This window comes from Lygodium microphyllum, chromosome 2, assembly GCF_053477565.2.
Source record: "Lygodium microphyllum isolate KBCC chromosome 2, Lygodium_microphyllum_v1.1.10, whole genome shotgun sequence".
NCBI lineage: Eukaryota > Viridiplantae > Streptophyta > Polypodiopsida > Schizaeales > Lygodiaceae > Lygodium > Lygodium microphyllum.
Window position 1 is genome coordinate 19346712 of NC_141136.1, and position 11540 is coordinate 19358251.

At 42.5% G+C, this 11540-nt stretch overlaps 1 pseudogene; it reads left to right on the plus strand.

The window, feature by feature from the left end:
* Positions 1 to 386: 386 nt before the first annotated feature.
* LOC148039532 (uncharacterized) lies at positions 387 to 1876 on the plus strand (annotated as a pseudogene).
* The last annotated feature ends 9664 nt before the right edge of the window (positions 1877 to 11540 follow it).

Here is an 11540-nt window from a genome sequence, read left to right on the forward strand (position 1 = left end):
CATCGGGAAGATGACCCAGATATACTCTTCTTTCGATAGGGATCATCATGGTGGCGGTCGCCTTCGCCTGCCACTTCTACATGATGCTCCTCATCTGGTCCAGAGCTAAAGATGGACACCATCCCATCAGCACTTTCTCTGACCTTGGCTTCGTCGTGTGCGGCCAATGGGGCCGTGCCTTAGTCAATCTCACGATCGTCCTCAACCATGGTGCCTTCTGCATCGCGTACGTACCTCATCTTCACCCTCTACAGCATCCCAGCCTCGTCGCTCCCCTCGTCAGCTTGGCCGAGTCGATCCTCCAGACAGGGCAGATGAAGCTCCACCCGTTCCTTATGGAGATGTAGCCACCCGTTCCTTCCTCTGCTTCTCCATCGCTTTTTCCCATGCAGGATGTGGGGGACGCAGCTCCCACAGAGCACAAGTTAGATGACTCCATCGGTCCTATTGAGGAAGCCAAAGACTTGGAGCCTGCAGCAGAGCATGCCGTTGTCTCGCATGATACTGTAACGGAGCCAGATTTACATGAAGCAGATGGTGATGAAGCGCTTGCACCTCAAGATGAAAATGACGTTCGTAATTCTGAGCAGGAGGCTGAAAAGACTGAACAAGATCTTCCACCCGTGTCTTCTTCGCTTGCTTCTGAGATTGTGGAATAGCAGGCGCAAGAAAAGCTGGACCTGGAGCCTGAAAAGCAAGAGCCAGAGAAGGTGGCCCTAGAGAAGCCAAAGATAGACAACCAGGAATCAGGGAAGCTAGAAACAAACAATCAGAAGACAGGGAAGATAAAACCAGAGGAGCAAGAGGCACAGAAGCCAGAGACTAAGCCTGAGAAGGTAGAGATACAAGCAGTAGAGACGGATGATGCTAGTTGCTTTCTTGAACTTCTGAGCTGCGAGAAGAAGGGTCTGATTAAGGCATGTGCTATTGCTGTTTTTGCACCAACATGGGCCGGTCCAATGCCTATAGTCTTTGGAAGAGGGTCTGAAATGGAAACCAGGTATGGTTTATTGCAGGGCTCGCTGGAATCTCCTGGACTTGGCTGGATGATGTACAATTTCATGGTTAGCAGTCCCGAAAACATCCAGACACAGTACCTCTTTCATGTTTATGCTGATCCAAACAATATAACACCATCTTTATTGGATAGTAGGCTTGCCTTAACCAAGCGTGAAGGTGCACGCTGTGCACTTGCTGCTTTCTTGACAGGATTGCTTGATCCTGTGCAAACAAGAGAGGAGTTTCTTGCTCTTTTTTTGCAGATCTGGAAGGAAAAGTCCCTGTGTTGATCTTGTCAGCAAACAAAGCTCCAAAGCGATCCAAAGCAGAGATGGAAGCTTTGCAAGGGGCCAAGGGTGTCTCCAAGTATGTGGAAATATCCGATGCCTTGCTTCCTCAGGAAGAATACCTAGATCTTGTTTCATGGATTGGCAATTGGGGCAGCAATGTTTCATGGATTGGCAATTGGGGCAGCAATGACTCCAGTTGTTCAAGTGCTGGTTTTCTTTCTCTTCCCCATAACATATCCAATTAGCAAAGTAGAGGTCTACCCTAGAATCCTAGGGTCTAAATCCCGCATTGGAAGAAGGAAAGCTTGGAAAGAGCAGATGATTAGTGACCAATAGAGAGGTTTAAGTGTGCACGCCATCAGGACCTCCGCGAGCATATAGAGCAAATGATCAATGAACAACGGAGAGGTTGAAGTGCGCATCTATGCATCTGCTTTCATTGTTTTGTCTCGTTCAAAAACGCTAATAGTTACTTACCACTAAACACGTGGAAGGAATAGTTTAAGATTCATGATGATCGTCCTCGTTTGTTATTCCAGCTGATGAGGGTCTATATTCTAGCTGATGACACATTATTTTGTTTCTATTCTTTCCAGCTGATGACAAATTGTTTCATTTATATTTTGTTCATGGGGCCCTACATGTGTTATGTTGTCTATAGAGCGGCGTCGCGAACCGTCTCTATAGACCTTGTGTTGTTCTAATGTCATCACTGTAACGTTTTTTCTTTAAGTTTTGATGTGACAGATATACTGCTTACATCCCAAGTTCAGTTGAAGGAATTTCTTGGAGATTTTATCTTTTGCAGTGATGTCGCTTATCCTTATTTTACATGTTATATATTTAGGAGTGATAAAGCTCTTTTGATGCCTCTAAATAGGCTGTTGTAATTCAGGAGTGATGTAGCTCCTTTGATGCCTATGAATAGGCTCTTGTAAGTTCAACTTTGTAATTTTATATTTTGAATATTAATATAACGGTAGGCCTATATAGAGCTGTGGGTTTTTCCCTTGAGCCCCCAAGGGTTTTTTCATCCATAGTAAGGGACCTTTATTTGAGCGGGGGTGTTAGCTATATATAGTGTTAGTTATATATAGTTTGTCTATATATAGCGCCCCGGTCCCCTCTATATATTCCTATCATGTGTACTCAGTTGACACACTTCTGGGGTTCCACTTCCGTATCTCATATCTCTCTTCTCTCCTCTCTTCCTTTCGTCTTTCGTCTTCCTTGCAGTTTCCAACAACATAAACCGCGGCATCTCCTCCATGCCTTCGGGATATCGAATCAGTCGATGACGCGTACTACGTTGGAATTCAGCTCACGCTTCCTCTCGATCTTGCCTTGCAATCTGGTATTTGGCGAGCCACGTCTCCATGGAGGCATGGTGCAACATACAAAAGCGATTCACCTTCTCTTCCATTAAGGCATCCATTCTTTTTTCTACCCCATTTCCAACCACCACATCTCCAGTCAGTCTATCATCGTCCTTCAGCGTCCATAGCATTTCATTGTCTGGTTTCACCGTTGGTAGCCATTGTGAGATATGCACTAACACCTCTGACACCAACCAACCTTCCGCCATGCTACCTTCTGGACGAGCTCGTTGTCGCACAAAGCCTTTCAGGGTTTTCATGAAGTGCTCCAGGAAGAACATCCATCGTGTATGGACAGGTCCAGCAATCTCCACTTCGTCCACAAGATGCACAAGAAGGTGAACTTGTATCGTGAACATGTTAGTGGGCAGGTATTTCTCAAAGAGACAGACCATCTCCACTACTCCCCGCCTTGCGGATTCAACAGAGGATGTCTTAATCTCTTTTTGTGAGATCCATTGCACCAAAGTCGACAACTTGTAAATGGCCCCACGAATTTCTGGAGTAAGGCATCCTGCGATCGCGATCGGTAGGACAAACTGCCACAAATGAGAAAGCATTATGAATAATGGCCACTTTTCAAATTGCAAAATGCCCACGCTAATTACAATCCATTCTGTTCACAAACCTGACATATCTTATGTCAATCATGGAATTTTAGCCCCGACAATCGGTCATCTTTAGAAAATGCGGACCTGAGAGAACGCATCATACCCGTCGGAGTGCGGATAGACTTGATTACTTGCTTCACAATGCGCTCTTCTTTGGTGGACAAAACCCAAGGAGCGCGAGGAAGCTGCACTCCCCCTTCAGCACTCGACTGCGGCCAAAGCGCCTCCATCTTACCTACCTCCTTCAAATCCATTCGTGACCCTATAGTGTCTCTCTTTCCTGTGATGTGGTCCCATAGGAAGCTGCCCACATTCTTGAAAATATGCATGGGATCCAACAAGTGGTTGACCTGTAAGTGGGTCCAATATGGCAACTCGTAGAAAACTGACCGTCGCATTCCATTTGGATGTGATTCCGGGTTTACAAGTTTTAGCTCGTACCAGCTTGCAGCTTTCATACGTGTTGGAGGTCGTCCAAGAAAACCTTCTCTGAGTTCATGATCCTCCGGCAAGAAAGCGGCATGTCCTTGATATACCATCTTCTTCATGGTTCGTGACCTTCGGGAGTCTAACTATGGTCCACACAATGGACATGCATGATAACCTGAGGTAACCAGACCTATAAGGCGAGCCACGACCTAGTGAATACTTGATTGAATGAAATAAAATATAGATATTACCAGCGAGAACGGAGGTGTGCTCACCTGAGCACTCTCCCAATCTCGAAAAGTCATGCATCGTCCACATGAGAAGGGCTCGAATGTTGGCTGACCGCCGACCATCGCGTCTGCTCATATCCTCCTCCCACAAAATCTTAAGCTCATCGACTAATGGAGGAAGATACACGTCCATATTTTTTACTTTGTAGCGGCTCGGGACGAGCAAGCTAAGGATGAGATGTCCTTTCTTCATAGAAAGCCATGGAGGGATGTTGTAGTTGACAAGCACTATAGGCCACACACTGTAAGAAGTCGAGCGCAGACCGAATGGGTTCACACTATCCATGGCGAGACCGAGCCGAAGATTCCTTGGCTCTCGCGCAAAGCCTGGGAAGGTAGAGTCAATGTGGCTCCATGCGCGCAAATCCGTTGATATTCGTTGAACTCCATCCGTGGACCTATTCTGCGCATGCCACGTTGTCAAGCTTGCCATGCCAGATGTGCGAAACATGTGGTTTACGAGGGGGATGAGCGGAAAGTGTCTGAGAACTTTTTGAGGGATGGTTTTCCCTTGCAAGTCCTGTCGATACCTGTGAGCACCACACTTTGGACATGTCTCCATAGTCTCGTATTCATCTCGAAAGAGTATGCAGTCGTTGATACATGCATGAATGTTATTGTAGTCCATGCCAAGCTTCCGTAAAACATGTCGTGCATCATCACGAGACTCAGGCATGGTATTTGCAGGTGGTAATATATGATATTTCAATAACCTGAAAAAAATCATAAAACACCTTGACAAAGCACAAATGTTTGCAATAATACTGTTTTTAAAAAAAAATCAATGAAGCCTATGTGGAAGGTACTTGAATAACTCAGTCACACTCATATCGCTCCAACCGTATTTTGCTTGCACACTTAAGAGTGCAAGCAATGTCTTCAACCGAGATACTCAGCACCCATCATATAATGGTATGGATGCTTTCTCTCTAAGCGGGTCAGATGTCTCAATATCCATGGGAATCAATGCATCGATCATTGCCTCCATCTCAGGCTCCAAAATTGTAGGTAGGTCGGGAAGGTTATTTGTCTCCTCTGGCATTGACGGTATAGATAGGCCTTGCGAGTGGTGGATTGGCTCCTGCAATCCATCCATCGCACGTCCACTAACTCTTCTAATTGGCCGCAAAGGGTGCACTCGCCCTTGGGTCGAGACATCACCCCCCTGGATAGAAAATTTGCCAACAAGACTCAATCTTATTGTGTATGGTTTTCAAATAGCTTGCGAGTACAATGCATGATTAATATTAACTTCAAATTACCGTTTGCTGAAAATTCGCAATCGCCTGATCAATGATCTCAGATTGAAACTCACTAAATCGTCGTACGTGTTCTATAGACAATCGACGTTTTCGTCTAATTGCCAACTTGCATTGAGAGCAAGGACATGGGACACGCTGATTAAGATACGTCTCGCGATCTTGAACAATAAGACCTTCTTCGTTTTCCATATTATCTACATTACAGCAAACGAGGCTTAAATGGATAGCTTTATGGAGATGTACGTCAAGTTGCAAGTTGACCATAAATCTTGCATTGTACATAGTAGTTGAGAGATTTTTTGATGTTATATCTCGGCCTTGTATTATGCTCAAGGATTTGTTTGTCCCGGTAGATAATTATTCGTTATTGTAAAAAACTGCACTAGAGGGCTTTGAGTATAAGTAATCCATTTATGAGCATCATTGAGGATCTCTTAGTCTAATAATAAATCAGTCTCAACAAAAAGCATCTTAGAAATGTGGTTTTTTTGTCCTAGGATCGCGTATTAAAATTAATGCCATCTATGAAATTTATCAATTATAGTAATAAAATTTATTTCAATCAATTCTACTCATAGTTATAAGACCTGAGAGAAAATATCCTATACTCAATTTAAGGGATTCTTCTTCTATAACAATACTTTTGGGTTCATTTTGATAAAGTACCGTAATGACCATTAGCTAGGGTATCATTTTCTTTTAGTCCTTCCGTTGACTAGTTGGCATGATTTCTAATTTGTTATGCCTATAAAGTTAATACAAAAACAATGAATTATGCATATCTCAATTAGATCCCCTACTTGGACATTATGAAAGACATGACCAATTTTAAGCCATCTTAAAGAGTCACCAATGTACATGGCCCATGGCAAAGCACATTGCATACCATTATCCATAAGTCTATTGTTGTGCATCTCAAATCTCCTAATTAGACTTTATAAACGGTATGACTAATTTTTAGCCCCCTTAAGGAGTCGATGTAATGGTACCCATAAAAAAAGTAAAGTGGATACCATTACCATAATCATGGATATGCTATCATTCCAATATATGTTATCTTTCTCTTTCTCTCCCTCTCTCTCCCTCTCTTTCTCTTTCTCTCGTATTTCCTCTCCCTCTTACAATATATCTTAACACTCTCCAAAAGCAAAAGGGAGAGGGAGAGAGAGAATGCACTCTCCCTCCCTCTCCCTCTCCCTCTCCCTCTCGCTCTCTTTCTCTTTCTCTCCCTCTCTCATTTCCTTCCCCTCCCTCTCCCTCTCTTTCTCTCCCTCTCTCTCCCTCTCCCTCTCTTTCTCTCTTTCTCTCTCATTTCCTCTCCTAAACAAGCAAAAAAGAAAGTGATTCAAACATTAAACAAGCAAGAGGGAGAGTGAGAGCGAGAATGCACTCTCTCTCCCTCTCCCTCTCCCTCTCCCTCTCCCTCTCTTTCTCTTTCTCTCCCTCTCTCATTTCCTTCCCCTCCCTCTCCCTCTCCCTCTCTTTCTCTCCCTCTCTTTCTCTCTTTCTCTCTCGTTTCCTAAACAAGCAAAAGGGAGAGGGAGAGAGACAATGCACTCTCCCTCTCTTTCTCTTTCTCTCCCTCTCTCATTTCCTTCCCCTCACTCTCCCTCTCCCTCTCTTTCTCTCTCATTTCCTCTCCTAAACAAGCAAAAAATAAAGTGATTTAAACATTAAACAAGCAAAAGGGAGAGGGAGAGAGAGAATGCACTCTCCCTCCCTCTCCCTCTCTTTCTCTTTCTCTCCCTCTCTCATTTCCTCCCCCTCCCTCTCCCTCTCCCTCTCTTTCTCTTTCTCTTTCTCTTTCTCTTTCTCCCTCTCTTTCTCTCTTACTCTCTCGTTTTCTCTCCTAAACAAGCAAAAAAGAAAGTGATTTAAACATTAAACAAGTAAAAGGGAGAGGGAGAGAGAGAATGCACTCTCCCTCTCCCTCCCTCTCCCTCTCTTTCTCTTTCTCTCCCTCTCTCATTTCCTCCCCCTCCCTCTCCCTCTCCCTCTCCCTCTCCCTCTCTTTCTCTTTCTCTCCCTCTCTCTCCTTCTCCCTCTCTTTCTCTCTCATTTCCTCTCCTAACCAAGCAAAAGAGAGTGATTTAAACCTTAAACAAGCAAAAGAAAGAGAGAGGGAAACTCACCGATGAGATATGGCGAGCATGGGGTGGCTCCTCTTTGCGATGAAGGCTCCTCCTCTCCTTCGCAAACAATGGCGGCGGCGGCGGCGGCAGCGGCAAGTCTTCTTCCTCTCCTTCTCTCACGACGATCGCTTTCTCCCTCGCTTTCGCTCTCAAAACTCACAAGCCGCAAATGGAAAATGAAAACCGCGCTCGGTTTCGGCCACTTTTTTCCCCTGTGGAGCGTCACATTTGCGTCCCAAATAGCGACACAAATAGCGATGCCAATAGTGACGCCAATAGCGACGCCACTATCCGCCGTCGCTAATCGGCGCCGCTACTAGCTCAAATCCTTGTAGTGAATGCCCTCCTCTTGCATGTGTTTGTATAGTTGTAATGTCTTCTCGCCTTGACCCTACTTAACATAGGTTGAAAGCATCCCATCATGCCCACCATTGTTGAAGGAGGACCTATCAGGTGCAACCCTAGCTGAAAGGAAAGGCAACAAAAGATCCCTCTCTCTGCTATACTACCCACGTAGAACAAAAATGCAAACACAACAACTAAGTATGTACAAAGTAACAAATGTCACACACACAACTTTTTGGTGGATTCCACACCTTGGATGCGCAGCAGTACGACAACATTCTCGAGCTTATATTGTTCAACAAACTACAACTGATGATGATCATACTCATCACAAGCTCAATTTCTTCCATCATGATATCTCTCCAGAAAAGGTACTTCATGTTCATGATGGTTCTCTATTCATCGTTGATTCAAGTGCCACTGGAAACATGACATACCAATCCTAGTGGCTTCACAATTATCATTCTCTTCCTGTCAAGAAGTTTGTTTACCTTGCAGATGATACAACTTGTCAAGTCAAAGGAGTGGGTGATTTATATCTGGGGACTATTTCATCCACTAGAATATTAAGAGGAGTTCTTCATGTTCCAGATTTGCAAAGAAATCTTCTTTCTGTTGCTCGTCTAGTTGATCTTGGTTTGTTTATTGGCTTTGATCATAATCAATGTCGTATAGAGAAAGAAAGACATACTATAGCAGTGGCTCCTCGACATGGTAATCTATTTGAGCTATCATTGAACGATACGGTTGCAAATGTTGTTATTGCCCCTAGAGATGCAGATTGCAAATTATGGCATCAACGATTTGCACACTCCGATTTTGCTAAAATTCTTGATCTTCATCGTCATGGTCTTGTGCAAGGTATGGATCTTAAATCTCATCTACGTATGGGAATATGTGAGTATTGTGCACTTGGAAAACACCATCATTCACCTTTCCACACTTCTACTTCATCACATTCCTGTGCTCTCTTGGATTTGGTTCATACCGATATTTGCGGTCATTTTCTTGCCTGAAAGTCTCAATATCGATATTTTATAACTTTCATTGATGATTTCTCATGGTACAGACATGTCTATCTTCTTCGACATAAGTCTGAGGCTTTATCTATATTTAAACAATACAAGATAAGTGTGGAGCTTCAAACTGGATTCTCTATAAAGACTCTTCGCAATGACAATGGCGGTAAATGTGTATCCAATCTATTTGATGACTTCTGTAAGGATCAAGGTATTCATCATGAGTTTACAGTTCTTTATTCTTCTCAGTAAAATGGTGTTGCTGAGCGCAAAATCGCACTATTCTTATGCTATACGTTGCATGCTTATACACTCTGGTTTGTCTTGAAAGTTTTGGACTGAAGCACTTCTAACAGTCATTTTTATTCAAAATCATCTTCCAACAACTACACCTGCTGGTAAAATTCCTATAACAATATGGATAGGGAAGACACCTTCAGTCTCTCACTTTCGTACATTTGGCTGCATTGCTTATATTCATGTGCCCAAGGACAATCGACATAAGTTGGATCCTCCAGGTTTGAAGGTTATTTTTTTTGGTTATTCAGATCATTCCAAAGGTTACAAATTTTATGATCCTTCTACTCAAAAGGTTATCATTAGTCATGATGCTATATTTGATGAGAAGACTATGGGTGGCACATGGTCGTCAGATGTTTCAGATGATACATAGTCTTTGCTTAGTGCATTTCCTCACTTTCTCTATGAGTCTACTAATTCTGATGATCATAAACCTCCTTCACCTCCAAAGAAGATTGATGAAAATTTGGAGATATATGTCGATCTTCCAATTGAGATAGAGCATGGATTCTATTCTATTGAATATGATGTCTTTGATGATGCCATGTCTGTCCAAGAGGATCTAATATCGTATATGGAAGCTATCAATTCATCTCAAAGGGATCAATGGCAAGAAGCTATGCAAGCTAAGTACGATTCTTTAATCTCCAAAGGTACATGGATTCTTACTGAACTCCCCCCAAATCGTGTTCCTATCAAATGTAAATGGGTTTATAAAACCAAGACCAAAGCTGATAGCTTGTTTGATAAGTTCAAAGCATGACTTGTTGCAAAAGGTTACTGGCAGATTGCAGGAGTAGATTATCAAGAAACATTTTCTCCCGTTGTGCGCTCCACAACTGTTTGTATGCTTTTGGCTTTTGCAACACTATTTGATCTAGAAATTCACCAAATGGATGTTAAAACAACTTTTCTCAATGGAGATCTTGAAGAAGAAATCTATATGGAGCAACATGAAGGTTTTATGATTGTAGGAAAGGAGCATCTTGTATGCCAGCTTCATCATGCATTATATGGATTGAAGCAAGTCTCTCGTGCTTGGTATATTAAGATTGATCAGTTCCTCACATCTAAAGGTTTTGTTGCATGTTTTGCTGACCCAAATCTTTACATCAAAAGGGAGAACAAATGTTTTATTATTCTTGCTCTATATATTGATGATATTATTCTTGTGTCAAATAATATTGCTTTCTTGGATGCTATGAAGAAGCTTTTATTGACTGCATTTGAAATGGTGGATCTTGGTGAGATACATTCTTGTTTGGGTGTTCAAGTTCAACGACACCAACAACAAGGCATTATTCTTCTTCGCCAGACAAAGTTTATTAATGATATTGTTAAGAAGTTTGGGTTGACAAATGCGCACTCTGCCAACACTCCCATTCTTTCGAGCTCTACCAACGGTACATCTACAACACGCAATGAAGAATCAGTCATTCATCAACCTTTTGATAATCTTGTTGGTTGCCTTTAATTTATTGGTTTAAACACAAGACCAGATATTTTATTTGCAGCTAACTTTTTGGGACAGTATCTTTCTTCCCCTTCCACTATTCATTCGAGTGCTGCAAAACGTATTCTTAAGTACCTCAAGGGTACTAAGGAGTTTGGTCGTATTTATCGTCATCGAGAGGATTCTTCTTTATCTTCTTCAACTTCTCTTAACCTTATTGGATATATAGATGCTGATTGGGCAAGTTCACATTTATCCATGCGATCTACAAGTGGGAATTGTTTCTTTGTAAATGGATGTTTGGTTTCTTGGTCCAGCAAGAAACAACGATGTGCTGCGGTTTCTACAACTGCGGCCGAATATGTTGCTGCATCATTAGCAGCTCGCGAGCTAGTTTGGCTTCGACAATTACTTGCAGATTTGGGACATCCTTCATCATCTAGTACACCTCTTCGATGCGACAACCAAAGTGCAATTAGTCTTACCAAAGACTATATACAACATAGTAAATCAAAGCATATTGCTATTCATTATCATTATGTTCGACATGAAGTCAAGAAAGGTTCCGTTATGGTGGAGCATTGTCCCAATGATCAAATGGTTGCAGACATCTTCACAAAAGCTCTTAGTGAAGCTCGCTTTAGTTCATTAAGACATGCACTTGGTATTGTTCCAAGTTCTTGTCTCACTGATTGAGGCATGTATCATTGTATTCAAGAAAACTTTATAGTAAATCATTTTTGTATCGTAGGTATGTGTAGGGGCTTGGGTTTTTCCCTTTTTCTCCCCAAGGGTTTTTTCACTCGCAGAAGCCAGAGACCTTTGTTTGAGTGGGGATGTTACAACTATATATATCATCTCTCAGTTGACTTGGGTCTCACCTATATATACTAACTCTACATCAATATGAATCATTCTTTGGGAGCATGTCTTGTGTATCTCTCTCGTACTCTCTCTCTCTCTCAACAATAAGAACTCCATGTAGCCATCTCCATAAAAACGTGCTTCATTTCTCATTTGCCAACATTGGCTTG